This window comes from Sturnira hondurensis, unplaced genomic scaffold (genome assembly GCF_014824575.4).
Source record: "Sturnira hondurensis isolate 20B ecotype Veracruz unplaced genomic scaffold, ASM1482457v3 Scaffold0004322, whole genome shotgun sequence".
Taxonomy (NCBI): Eukaryota; Metazoa; Chordata; class Mammalia; order Chiroptera; family Phyllostomidae; genus Sturnira; species Sturnira hondurensis.
In genome coordinates this window covers 1,817,390-1,830,341 of record NW_028076953.1, presented here as the reverse complement: position 1 = coordinate 1,830,341, position 12,952 = coordinate 1,817,390, and the positions used below count along the sequence as shown (strand labels likewise).

Sequence of the window (12,952 nt, the reverse complement as noted above, 5' to 3'; positions counted from 1 at the left end):
AGGTAAAATAATCCAGGCCATGACAGACAAATACCACATGATCTCACCTATAAGAGGAACTTACTAAGAAACAAAACAAACAAACAAGCAAAACAGAACCAGAGGTATGGAAACAAGGAACAGACTGACAGTGACCAGAAGGGAGTGGGGAAAGGAATAAGAAAGGAAAGAAGAGGAAGGGTCTTGTCAAAAAACAGGTATAAATGATCCATGGACACGAACAACAGGGTGGGGATTGACTGTGGGAGTTGGGGTGGGTGGGGCAGGAGAGAGCAATGGGGGGAAATTGGGCCAACTGTAATAGAACAACAATAAAAACAGCTTAAAAAACAAACACAAAGAAAAACACCCCACTGGTTATAACCCCACTGTTTATAATGACCTTAATGAGAACATCTGTATCATAAAAAAGACCAGTCAAAAATGAAGCAAGTATTAACAGAAATGAAGAATAATTTACAGGGAATCAACAATAGAGTAAATAAAGCCAAGATCAAATCAGTGATTTGGAATATAAGGAAGCACAAAGCACCCAACCAGAACAGCAAGAAGTAAAAAATAAATAAATAAATAAATAAATGAGGATAGTGAAAGGGGCTTCTGGAACAACTTCAAGCATACCAACATTCACATCATGGAGGTGCTGGAAGGAAAAGAGAGCAAGAAATTGAAAACCTATTTGAAAAAATAGTGAGAGAAAACTTCCCTAACTTGGTAAAGGAAATACACATACAAGCCCAGGATACAGAGAGTCCTAAACAAGATGAACCTAAAGACACATCATAATTAAAATGCAAAAGTTAAAGACAGAGAATCTTATAAACAGCACGAGAAAACTAGTTAGTTATTTACAAGGGAACTTCCATAAGACTTCCAGGTGATTTCTGAACAGAAACTTTGCAGGCCAGAAGGGATTCTTGCAGGCAAGAAATATTTACAGTAACAAAAAGCAGCAACCTATAACCAAGATTATCCATCAAAGCTATCATTTAGAAGCGAAGGACAGATAAAGAGCTTCCCAGACAAAAAACAGCTAAAGTTCATTACCACCAAACCAGTATTATATGAAATATTACAGGGTTTTCTTGAAGAAGAAGATGACAAAAAATATGAATAAAATGGCAATAAATACCCACCTATTAACAATTGAATCTAAAAAAAAGATAAATGAGCAAGCAGAACAGAACAGACTCATAGGTACAGAGAATATTTTGAAGGTTGCCAGATGGAAGGAGGGTTGAGGATATGGGCAAAAAAGGTGAAGGGATTAAGAAGTACAAATCAGGTGGTGCAGAACAGTCTTGGGGATGTAAGGTACAGCATAGGGAATGTAGTCAATAATATTCTAATAACCATGTGTTACGTCAGATTGGTGAGAGATTTATCAGGATGATCAGTTATATAACGTTTAATCAGTAGGGTGGACACCTGCAACTAATACAATAATGTATGCCAAATGTATAATTGAAAATAAAGATGATTAAAAAGAAAATTACCTAATCTCTCTTTGCCTCATTAGGTTGCGAAATTAAATGAGTTAAACATTGCTTGATACAAAGTAAGTGCTCAAAAGTGCTAGCTGTTATTATCTACCGTAACAAGTATAAACATCTGTTGTTTGATATCTATTTTTGTTAATAATGATGGTGAAGTCACCATCCTATGGGAAAGAGAATGCTTTTCATTCTTCTCAAATAAGTGCAATTATAGTGTATTCCTCTAAATGCCAATAACATCTTGAGGATTTGGAGGAACACATGATAGCAGCTAAAAAAAACAAAAACCCTTTTTTTTAATGGGAGAACAAATTTAGAAAAGCCAAAGAACTTATTAAGGCAGGACTAGTAGATTCCTCAGGAACTTTTGGTGCATATCAAACACGTTACCAACCTTTGTTTGTCCAATTCAAAAACAAAGACAATAAATAGCCCCTAATCAGTGTTTCTCAAAGTGTGAAGCTCCGCCCTCAGACTTCTGCAGTGGATCCTTGGTAAAAAGGAAGACTTCCAGAACTCTCTTGGGAGCTACTGATTCTTTTAAGGGTTAACCAATCTCAGGTGCTTCTTATATAACTTTAATTTGGCGACTCATGGGACCTACAGTAATGCCGGGAGAAAGTGTCGACACTAAATCAATTGGACCAAACCCAGGGCACCTTTTAGGGTAGGCTGTTCTGCTAATTGGGATGCCACATTTGATGCTTTCCATGGCCGTCATCTCTCAAATTTGGTCTCCTTCGGATTCAAAAACTTTCCTCTGCCTTTACTCTACAGTTGTAACTGGCAAACTTGAGTTCTTCAGCAGTTTTCCTAAACAGTAGGAAAGGAAAAGGAATCTTGGCACGTTAGTAATTGTAGAAATCAAATATTGGTCTGTTCCACCTTAAAGGGCCTAGGCTTGCCTAAGTATTTGGGTCTTGCAGAGTTTGGGCACCACCATATTTGGAGCGTGCCTACTTTGGGGCGGGAACCTCCTTGAGAGTGATTAGGTCAGCGCTGGGGGAGGTGACCTTGTTTGCCTTCTGGCACCCGACAACAGAGGTCCACTGTTTCTGCTGCCCTGTTTCTCTAATTGGCCCTGACGCTCCTCCACCTTGAAGCTGCCCACGAGCCTTTCGCTGGCCACCCCCGCTGCCCGCAGCTCGGTAGAGGCGGGAAAGCCGCGCGCCTGCGCCGTGGGAACCGGGGCCGGAGGCGAAAAGCGGGGAGCGGAGGGGGGCCGTTGGAGCCGAGTAGCGTACAGAGCGGCGTGTGACGCGGGGACGCCGCGCTCTCCCAACGTCGCCCCGGTTTGACGCACACGGCACCAAACTGTGAGTTTCAGGGTTATTTGGTCGGATTCGCTGGGACCGGAGTGGGTTTTGGGCCTTTGGGCTGTGGCGGCGGCGGGACTGAGGGTGGCGGAAGAAGTTGGGGGACGCGGCCTTTGGCGCTTAGTCCCGGGGAGCTACGCCCTAGGCTGGGTCCCAACCATCCAAAAGGACGCATTTTGCCGCACAGGCTAAGATGGCGGCGGCGGCGGCGGAGGAGGCGGAGTTGGTGCTACACAAGGAGCCCGGGACCCGGGTTCGGGGAGGCGGCGGCCGCAGCGGCCGCGGGGGGCGGCGGAGCCAGAGGTGAGCGGTGGCCGCCGCCTCGGGGCGGGACTCGGTGGAGGCAGTGGGGGGAGGACCCTTCTCAACGGCGGCGTCGGAGGATCCGGTAGCGGACACAAAGGGGCTGAGCTGGGCACCAGACTTGGGGGTTTTGTTTAGTCACATGAAGTCGAGCAGCCAGTGAGCAGTAGGGGGAAGGGGCCGAGATCTGGCCCGGGCCCTGGCGGCTTGGGAAGCCTGGCGGTCGCCATTGCAACGTACTGAGTAACGGGGCAGTCCGAGAGCAGTAGCAGCTCCTCTCTGCGGGCTGCTAGGGCTTGATCAGAAGCGCCAGCTCTGGCGTTAACTGTACACATCCTTCTAACGTGGGACCAGGACTGCTTAGCCCTCCCCTCCCCCCATTCTGCAAGATCTTAATGCCGCTAGGTGCCCGGGAAGTAACAGCAAGAGGTAAATCGCTCAAAGTGTTTGGGTTGCCAGGGGCTTGGTGGGTTTCCAGCTAAAGCTTTTTGCTTCTCCAGGTCTGATTCCCTGGCCTTTGTGTCCCTGGGAGCTTAATCTCTGCCAGAGGAAAGCAGGTGTGCTCCACTTCTCCCGTGAACCTGAAGATGAGTTGTCCCAGACCCTTCCTTCTCAGTGATTGGAAACTTAGGTGGTGGAGCTAAAGGTTTCTTGTTACGAGACTTCCGCAGACGACTCGCGTGTTGGGATCCATCCATGGTTTAGCAACATTAGTGGAAAACTTTTCTTGAACTGTTTTAAGTAATATTGGCATAAATTTAGTTGCTACAAAACTTTTTATGTTTAGACTTAAAATTTTATATGATCATTAAGAAGTACTCAAGAAGGAATAAACACAGTCGAGGGCCTGAATGATGGCCCTCTTTTACATACAAATTAATAATTTCAACAGAAATACCAAAACACCGTCAGTTCTGGCCAGTCCTGACTAATGCCAGGCTTGTTGCATCTGGATGATACATTAGGTTTGCTTTAATAGAATATTGCCTCGCTGCAGTAGTTTAATTACTTCTTTTTTATTCTACAAGAAAAACATTTCAAAAAAAATAACTCACATTGCTCAAAGAAAGGAATCTGGCAGTTTGCCTTCAGTGCTGTGTGTAAGTATCCAGGGAACTCGATGGCTGCAATATTCCTTGGTAGGTTTGGTAAGAGAAAATTAGTTTTTATAAAGAAATAATTTAGAAGTATTTTATAGGCGAAACATGAACGCTTGACTAATGATATGTGTATATTGCTGTTAAAGTCATGGCAGTGTAACTTGAGTTTTAGAATTTCTAACATTTAAAGTTACACTGCACTTATGGCTACACTGTACTTTGTATATTGGTATTAACTAATATTTGAAGTACAAAATTTGAAAACAGCTAATTTTTTGTTTTGGCCAGGTCACATTAACAAATTAATTAAAATGATTGAAAGGATACTCAAACACATTGTAGTCACTAACTTGAGATCTCTGTTCAAATTAAAATGCAAACTTTTCAGTTTTATCTAAAACTTATTTTCCCTTTCCCTCCCTTATAGATTTTCCCTGTTAGCTTTTCTTGTAACAGAGCAATCTTGTATTAATGAATAGGAATTATATTAACATTGGCAGAGTGTATTGCTGAATCATACAGTTTTAGAGTAGAAGGAATCTCAGAACAATTAGTCTTCTCTTTTATGCTATATTAAGGGTCGAAGATGACTTTTAGTGGCATAATGGAAAATTGCCTCTCAACTTCTTTCCCATTGCTCTTTTCTTTGGATATGTTGCTGGAATGAGAAGGTGACTGGAACTAATAATAGTTAAAAAATAAAACAAGGGAGTGTGTTTCAGAATACCTGTTAATTAGATGCTATTCTATTAGTGAGAACTTATGTGAGACTAAGTTAAAAACTTGTGTAACATGAGATGACTTAGTTTTTAAAGTGATTTTCAGTGAAACAAATTCAGATACAAATAACAGACATTTCAGGTATTTTGCAGGGTGTCCAACCTTTTGGTGTCTGGGCCACACAGGAAGAAAAGTTGTCTTGGGCCACACATTAAATATATTGTGACATGTAATACAAAAAACTCTCATAATATTTCAAGTAGATTTACGATTTTCTGTTGGGATGCATTGATAACTATCCTGGATGCATGCCACCTAGGGGTCTCAGGTTGGACACCCCTAGAGCAACGTTGTTTTTTAATTTGGGGGTTTTCAAAAAGCAGTTTTGACCCCGAACTTAAAAAGCAAACATGTAGCTTGGTAAAGTTTTGAGAAGTTTGAAATAACTATCATTACTACCAGTTATTACACAAGAAATTAGATGCTGAAAACAGTGGTGTTAGTGCCTTGTGTTTTGTAATAGCATTTTATTTGTGTAAATGGACATGCCACTTTGGCCTTAGTTAAAAAAAAAACAACAAGACTAATTACTACTATGGAGTGGTAGGTCTGTAAGATCTGTTAGGAAATTCAACAAGTAGTGAAATCATTTGTGGTGGGACACCAGAGTTGTCTAACTTTGGGTATCATGTTAAACAAAAACAGTTGTCTTTAGGTTTTAAACTTTTATGGTCATATAATGTACATTTAAGTTACTGACTTTTCTAAGAAAGTGGATAAGCTATTTAAAAAAGTTTTTAACCCTATGTGAGTGGATTTAATTACATGCTAGTCTTGTGATAATTGGGAATACTGCCAGATTATTTGTAATTATAAAGTGAGTTCATCACCTGCAAACCTTAACATATTTTGCATGTTTAATTTGTCATTCAGGTTATACAAGGGAGAGTTTTGTTGTGGTTGAATTGAGAGTGTTGGGTAGCAGGGGAAGAAAAGAATGACTGAAAGACAGCCACTAAAGGTGATTGGGGGTTACCTGCAACTTAGAGAAACTAGTTTTCAGAAAAAGGTTCATCTTTCTCTCATCCTAGATATACTATTAGTGTTTCCAGTTACTATTTAGACTCTCAGGTTGTGATTCCAAAGGAAAAGAGTGGGTCTTTGTCTTGTAGGAATACTTTTCTCGTAACTGCTTTGCAGGCAGATCTTAAAGCAGCTGTAGTTCACCAAATGTAGAAATTAATATGTTGAATTATGTAGCTCTAATTTTTTATAGAATACTAATTTTAGGAGTCCTTTTAAAAAAGTTTTCTTAATTTTTTAAAAAATTGATAGACCTATAAAATAAAATAGAATAAAAGATGGCTACTATAACATTTTGGATAGATATTCAAATGAGCTCTAATGTTTTTACATATATTAACTTGGTATAGTGTTTTGTATGTAGACAATCTGTAAATACTGCACAAAGTTAATGAGATGTATCACTGACTGAAGCAGTTCTAGAAGTAGTGTCTTTTAATTCGGATTTATTAGAGGGCAATGCTGCTTTTAATGGTGTGAACCATTTACACAATTGAATTTTGAGAGAATCGAGAATCATCAAACTGATTCTAGCACTGGCTCACCCTGCTGGTTGGCTAAAGTATTTCTCTTCCTTCCCATCTTAAAACAAACAAACAAAAAATCCGTAAAGATCATTTGAGACTCAGAAGGTAAAACACCAAATTCAACAAATAGTCTTTCTTCAGGGAAATGGAGTCTCCATGAAAAGTTGTTTTTTTGTTTCAAGGGCCTCAGTTGCTCTCATGTTTAATTTTTTTCTTAGATCTGCCAAAGTTGATCTATGGAGTCATTGTTCTCTTTGAATTTACTGGGAACTCTTTGTATGATTATGGAGAGTTGGTATGCTTTTCTTTTAAAGTTAGGACATCCTTTGGTAATTGAGAGATGTCAGCAAGAAAAACAAAAGTCCTGTGAGTAACTTTCCAGGAGGAGAAAAGTGGAGGACTTCATGTCAGGGCAGAAGCAGCAGCAGTGCACGCTTCTCTTGAATGGGGGGGGGGGGTGAGTTTGGATTATGATTATTGTCTGTAAGAGACTTCTTTTACACCTCCCTCAACTAATTTTTTTTCTCCTCCTCTGTCTACAAGCTGTAGTTTTCCCATTGCATTTGGGATTCTAGGAACTGTGATCTTGTAAGTAATTTTGTGGAAAGTACAGATGTGATTTGTTTCTTGAAATTTAAGTCTGTTAAACTGAGATTGTTGCAGTTGAATTTGGTTGCAGAGATAAATACAGATTTTAGGTACTGCCTTTGCCTATGTATTGAAGTTGAAAAAACAGCTAAGTTTCCTGTACAGAGTCTGGAAACTTAAATGTTATGAGCCACACAGGTAATTTAAAATAAAAAATACTCATAAAGTGTTAGGATTAAAGTAATTCATAGTCTATAAAGCATAATTATCTGTATTTTATCAGTTATTTATCAGATTTTTGAAACATTAACATTTTTATCCTTTCATGGAGTTTATCCTTTTACTCAGAAGCTCAATGCATACTTTTTTCATCAGTTTCTTGAGGAAGATGTCAAATATAATTAGTTATTTATAAAACACCCTTTATTGGAGAGGGTTTATTCCCAATTGTTGAATGATTTATGTATGTGGATAAAACCTTGCCAGAGTAGGAATTATACACACAGACTCACAAACATACATATGTGTGTATATACCCACAACATCATAGTTGCATTTATAATTATGTATGTATAAATAAAGAAACAGGATGAAATAAGGTTTAAAAGTGTAAGCCTTGAAGTAAAATTGGCGGGGCCAAAATCTAGCTGTGTGAGTGAGCACTAAGCAAGTGGATTTAATGATAATACAATGTATATAATTCATGTGAAGTCCTTAGCTTTCTGGTACAAAATGAATGCTGAGTAAATGTCATCTTTGAGAGTAATAATAGTTATTACTGTTGTTTAATTATTTTTTCTACAGTAACTTGCAGTTTTCACCTGCGAGTGATTTGAATTTGTATACTTTTACCAATGTTTCATTTTTAGACTCCTGTCTACAAAGGCAAGGTTGTTATAAAGGAAGTCAGAGGTAGGTATCACACTGCCTTCTCCAGTTTTAGCAATTCAGTATTTTAGGAACACATTCCCTTTTATGACCATCAGGTGATGATTAAATGCACTGGGGAATGAGTACATTTTAGTGAAGTTATTTCCCAACCAGTGTGTCGGTTTATCTTTGTTACAACATCCTAAATTTCTTCATCCTTTAAATTTTTGATCATGAGGATGATGGTGACCATTAGCAGATAGAAAAGGGTGTGTGGCTATGTGTATGTGTATGTAATGCACGTATGGATGAGAGTGAGAAGTAGCTTCAATAGTAGCTAGATTGGGGAGAGAAATACTGTTTTTTTCATTCTTAGTTTGAATCAGGAATTTTCCCAAACAGCATTTCCTTTTGCCATTTTCCTCTCCATGCTTTTATTTTGAATGTAACTGTGCTGGTATGGTCTTATTAGATTTATTTCCCCCTTAATTTTCTTCTGTTGTCTGCCTTCCCCACCACCAACACAAATTTTAAATTGTTTTTAAAAAATTATAAAAGGCAATAGTAAAAGTAATTTTAAGTTCACGTGATGGATGTGAATATGAAACACTGGTTTCATATTTACTTAAAAAGTATTTTCAGCAGTTTGGACAATGAAGGGGAAAATTTCACTCTAATCTTAATCTTATCACCATCATATAATCATTAGTATTAAAGGAAAAGGAGATAAAACTGACATTAATTAAGCATCTAGTGTGTTCCTTCCTGTAATACTGTTATGTATATTTATTCCCATTTTACATGAAAAGAAACAGACTCAGGTCCCAAAGATGATAAACAGTAGAGCAGCTGAGTTTAGGTGTATCTTGATTCTACATACGAGATTTTTGTTCTGCTTTCCTATCTTTCTGTATATCTACCCTTTAATTCAGGGATTTTCAACCTTTTTCATCTCAGGGTACACACAAACTAATTATTAAAATTCTGTAGCACACCAAAAACGGTTTTTGCTGATCTGACAAAAAATGGGTATAGCTTTGATTCATTTACACTGTACAGCTATTATTGGGTTGGCTATTACCATATTTTTTATTTGACTTAATCTAGGAAAAGAGGTTAGTGCCCCTCACTAAATAGTCAGGTGTTGCATGTTTTAAAAATTCTTGTGGCACACCATTGTGCCTCTTATGGAATGTTCCAGTGTGCCTTCCGTGACACACCATTTGAAAATTGCTGTTTTAACCTAACTATATAATTTATAAGTTTTATCTCTTAAAAACTTAATATACATTTTTTTTGCCTATCATCATTTCCAGTGGTATCTTACTGCCCACATTGTTTATTCATACCACCATATAAAGGCTCTTTGTCTTGGCTGCTGGATGTTGGTACAGTGATATTGGTTAAAATGGAAACTGCCTTTTTTTTTTATACTGGGTGACTAAGATGAAAAATAATCTAGCTTTATTAGAACTAGTACTCTGGGATTAGAACTGCTACTGGTTTAGTAATACTACCTGTCCTTTCTGGTGGGACATTTAACTCAGATTTAATATATCTAAATGTAGATGACATTTTCAATTTATAGCGTGTATGAAAACAGAACTTTTCTTACATTTTTATACTTTGAAATGCCTTAAGCTTTCTTGTCAAAAATTTTTCAAGAGTTATATTAAAGTTAAATAGGCACTTAAATCCTGTTTAGTTATTATTAGTAATTCCTGATTTAATCAACTGTATGAAAGGAAGAAAGTTTAATACTGAATTTTTATATTCTCATTGGGTAGATGACATATACTAAAAAATACTTTTTCGGGCATTTATAAATAGATGGATAGGTCAGCACTGCCCAAAGAGATGTCACAAATGTGGTTTAAATTTTTCTGTATCTACATTAAAAGATAAGAAGAAATAGATAAAAGTAATTCTATTAATGTATTTTACTTAACTCAGTATATTTAAAACATTTCAATATGGTAACATGATTTGAGATATTTTACTTTCTTTTTGTCCTATACCATGTCTTCAGAATCCAGTATATGCATGTTTTTTAAAAAGATTTTATTTATTTCTTTTTAGAGAGAGGGGAAGGGAGGGAGAAAGAGAGGGAGAGAAACATCGATGTGAGAGAAAAACATCTATCGGCTGCCTATCGAACGCGCCCCACCCAGGGATTGGACCCGCAACCCAGGCATGTGCCCTGACCAGGAATCGAACTGGCAACCCCTTTGCTTTGCAGGACGACACCCAACCACCTGAGCCACACCTGCCAGGGTCCAGTGTGTGTTTCTTAAGGCACACCTCAACTCAAGTGCTAGACTTCAAGAGCTTAATAGTCGTATACTGTATTGAACAGTGCAAATATAGAACGTTCTATACAAGAATGGAGAAAGGATTAAAAATTGGATGAAGTATAGCTGAGGAAAAGCTATGCTGGAGAAGAACACTCCTATAAAGTGGTGGGAATTTAAGTGGGAGACATAATTTGAAACTCGATAATAGAGTGACCTGAATCTAGTTTAGGGAATTTGGTTTGTATGGGGGGTGGTGTGTGCGTGAGAGAGAAATGTTGGAGGGTGCCCAATCCATGTCCTGTCCATGAACACTTGAATGAATATTGAATTCATATTTGTGAATTAATAAGCACAAAATAAAGATTCTGGAATAATACTAAAAAAGCCTTGTGGATTTTCTAAAAAGAAAGTTGCTTTTAAGGGAATATTTGTGTTCTGTGATTAGCAATATGATGGAGATGAGATTTGAGATAAGGTTTTTAGATTTGACCATTACTAGTGACTTGTTTTTTAATGTTTTATTTAGATACAATTTACATACAGAGAAGTGCACAAATTTTATGAGTACAATTCAGTGAAATTTTATGTGTAAAAATACCCAGGTACCTTCTGTTCCCATCACGATAATGTAACATTTTCTGCACAGAAAAGGTGCCTTGTGCCCCCTTCTATTAATTCCCCTTTAAAAAAAGAATCACTATCCTGACCTCTATTATAAATAAGTTTGGCTTATTTTTGAACTTGCTTATGGCATATTTTGTCCTCCTTTTCAAGGATAATGAGAATTGATTCTAATTTGTCTCTTCTGTCCTTGTCATGGCATGAATTTGGATATGAATCAGGTAATAGGTAGTTGGTACTGTGGCCCTTCTGGTTTTTTTCCAGTGTGGTTTATGTCAGAACTAGAGAGATGTTTCTTAGTTTTCATGAACAGCAACCCTTTAGAGGTGAACTTTATACTAGAAAATTTGTTTAGAATGTAGAGACTAAATTGCTTACACAGATAATACATTTTGCTTGCTTTTGTTACAGTGTTCTCTAGGCATATAGCCAAGAAGCAGGTAGAGGAGGTCTTGGATTGCCTCCTTATATAGATGTCTTTTGGAACCTCTTGAATAGTAGCTTCTAGGCATTATGTAAGTTAACTTTCAGGCATTTCAGGTTACTTAATAAGGTATTTGAGTATTTCTGATTGTGATTGTAGGGGTAGGAATAAATTGATGTATGTTATGTTTACAGGTAAGTATCCACCCTCAACCAGAAAGACTTTGACATTTCTTATGAGCAAAGAACTAGAGTGTACCTTAATGATAGTTGCACAAAAGGCTAATATTCATGAAGAACGCTTTATAAAATGCAAACTGAAATGGAATTATTGATCATGGTTTTTATTTCTAGTGCTTTAATCACTTTTATTTTTCAAATGGAAATAATGGTTACAGCATTGTTTTTCATAATTATTGAGGAGTGGAAGCTTTATTTTAGTGTAAAAATAAGTACTTTTGGGAGAAGGATTTTTTTTTCTGAAATAATATGTTATTAAAAGCACATGACAATGAATATATGTATCTTTATTCCAGTATGCTTAACTTTGAAGAATAGATTTATTGTGCAAAAATGAAGATGAAAATACTTTCTCATTAACATTTGGATTATGAATGCAGATATATAAAGTTTTGTGTTTTTTTAATTTGTAGTAAGTTTCTGAATATACTCTTGCTCCAAGAACTTTAATGGTTGTCTTGAAGAAATAAAACCTCATCTCAGCTTTTCTTAATAGGTTTTGTATTTAACAAGTATAGAAGGCTAAAGCAAAATTGGCTAGATTAGACAGTGGAAAATATGTTTATTATCTATAATATATTAAGACTTTAAATGATACCTTTTTGGGGACTGGATTTCAAAAGTTAAAAAAAACAACTTTTGCAAGTTAGAGAAATTAGTTATACAAATTGATTTACTAGGGTAAAAATGCAGATAAACGAAGCAGAGGATATGGCTCCTGCTTCAAAGATCTCATGATCTAAGATGAGCACTTAAAAGAAAGCATTTAAATTACTGAGCTGCTGTAAAATAATATGCATGGTATATAGTAAGACTGAATTAATAAAGCTTCTTAGCCAAAGTAATACTTTACGTATATTTTGAAGAAGTGGTCTGTCTAGATTGGTAAGAGGGAAGGGAATATCAGCTACTGGGAGGGCATGTCGAGAATTGTGAAATGCAGGCATTTTCTTTGTTTGAAGTAGAGTCTATTTTAAATAAATTTAATGAAAATAAGGTTTATAAGATTGTGGCCTAAGCTGGAGGAATCTAAAGGAGTTTGAATTAGAAATTATAAATAAGGAGTTCTACTAAAGGTCATTGAACAGAAATTCAAGAAAAATGAGAAAATTAGCAGCCAGATATAACAAGATTAGAGAGAAGATTGAAGTGAGAAAGGCCAATTAAGGTTATTGTTTTGGGGTTTTGTTAAGAGTAGGATGGTAGTTTTAAAGAAGGTAAAATGTATGCCTCTTAAGTGTGTAGTGCAAAATTAAGAATGGAAAAATTTTATCTTTGGGTATTGAAAATAAATTTACTTGGACACAGTTTGCAAGTAAATTATTTTTTGAGGCTTAAAAAAACCGATTTGAGAGGGAGAAAAGGGGAGAG

The 12,952-nt window shown here is 37.0% G+C and overlaps 1 protein-coding gene across 1 annotated transcript in view; it reads left to right on the top strand.

Moving 5' to 3' along the window:
- Window positions 1-2,500: 2,500 nt before the first annotated feature.
- The window catches only part of ZNF644 (zinc finger protein 644), a 110,637-nt gene continuing 100,185 nt past the window's right edge, over window positions 2,501-12,952 (top strand). The window contains 1 exon segment of the mRNA XM_037045472.1: window positions 2,501-2,812. The gene's annotated coding sequence lies outside the window, so the exon portion shown is untranslated.